The 1,746-nt window shown below is 46.3% G+C and overlaps 1 pseudogene; it reads left to right on the top strand.

The window, feature by feature from the left end:
* The first annotated feature begins 238 nt into the window (after positions 1–238).
* On the top strand, positions 239–1,172 carry LOC123575124 (vomeronasal type-1 receptor 3-like; annotated as a pseudogene).
* Positions 1,173–1,746: the final 574 nt, after the last annotated feature.

Below are 1,746 nucleotides of genomic sequence, written 5' to 3'. Positions count from 1 at the left end.
CCTGACCTCGTGATCCGCCCGTCTCGGCCTCCCAAAGTGCTGGGATTACAGGCTTGAGCCACCACGCCCGGCCTACATATATATTTTTATAGCAAAACTCTCAGAAAAAGGGAAATTAATGGTTTGAAAACTATGGTCCACAAGAGTGGATTTCAGTTGCCATGGTACAACAGGCCTCCTGTTTTCACACAGGATCCTCTCACTCTGAATAGGATGATAAGTCATTGAAAAATGGCAAATGGCCACCAGGGATGTGACAATAGGAGTGATCTTATTATCTCAAGCCACAGTAGGATTCCTGGGCAATTGCTTTCTTCTTTATCATTATAGTTTCCTTTATTTCACCAGATGCATGTTAAAGTCCACAGATCTGATTCTCCAGCACCTGACTATAGCCAACTCGTTGGTCATTCTCTCTAAAGGAGTCCCACAAGCAACGGCCACTTTGGGGCTGAAACATTTCCTCAGTGACATTGGGTGCAAATTTGTTTTGTTTTCACAGAGTGGGCGGGGTGTGTGCATGGGCACCACCTGCCTCCTGAGTATCTTCCAGGCCATCACGATCGGCCCCACAAAGTCCAGGTGGGCAGAGCTGAAACTACAAGCTCCCAGATACACTGGGGCCTTCACCCTCCTGTGCTGGGCACTGAACATGCTGGTAAATATCGTTTTTCTTAGGAGTATGACTGACAAGTGGAGTAACAAAAATAACACATGGAAAAGAGATTTGGGATATTGTTGTGCAGTAGGTAATAACAGAATTACAGGATTAGTACATATAATGTTGTCATGATCCTACGATGTTTTGTGTTTGGGCCTCACCACCTGGGCCAGCAGCTCCATGGTCTTTATTCTGCACAGGCACAGGCAGTGGGTTCAACACCTTCACAGGACTAACCTCCCCCCCAGGTCCTCCCCTGAGTTCAGAGTGACCCAAAGCATTCTTGTTCTAGTGAGCACTTTTGCATCATTGTGTACCCTCTCCTCTGCCTTCACACCATTATTGGCTAAGTACCCTAACCCCAGCTGGTAGCTGATGAACACGTCTGCACTGACCACTGCCTGTTTCCCCACAGTCAGCCCCTTTGTCCTCATGGGCAATGCCCAGGGCATTCAGGTTCAGCTCTGCCTGCTGTGGAAGGACTAGACAATCTCCTAAGCTAGTCGGATAGCTCTAGTTTATGTGGGCTGTCTTGATTGTTTCTATACTGTGCAGTCATTTACTCTCCCTGTGCCAAGGTTGAAGCACCACTGTGAGCAGTCACATGACAGAGAGTGTGATCTGGAAACAGAGCCTCTGCCTTCGTAGGATTGTCATGGGGTGAGAATGGCAGGTGTAGACTAAAATGTTTTGAAAATGATTTTATTAATTTTTTTTAATGAGATTGTTTCACTCTTGTCACCCAGGCTGGAGTTCAGTGGTGCCATCTCAATTCACTGCAACCTCCACCTCCCAGGTTCAAGCGATTCTGCTACCTCAGCCTCCCAAGTAGCTGGGATTACAAGCACCTGCCGCCACGCCCGGCTAATTTTTTGTATTTTTAGTACAGATGGGGTTTCACCATGTTGGCCAGGCTGGTCACGAACTCCTGACCTCAGGTGATCCACCTGCCTCAGTTTCCCAAAGTGCTGATATAACTTTCATTTATTAAACATTTTAGTGAAGAAGTTTAGAGGTTAAAAACTATTTTCTCTTTTTTAAATGGGCCTCTAATAACTTGGAGACAATGGAAAGCTTATGTGAGT

Source organism: Macaca fascicularis, chromosome 8 (genome assembly GCF_037993035.2).
Source record: "Macaca fascicularis isolate 582-1 chromosome 8, T2T-MFA8v1.1".
NCBI classification, from domain to species: domain Eukaryota; kingdom Metazoa; phylum Chordata; class Mammalia; order Primates; family Cercopithecidae; genus Macaca; species Macaca fascicularis.
The sequence above is the reverse complement of the archived record's forward strand: the minus strand, read 5'-3'. Positions and strand labels throughout refer to the sequence as shown.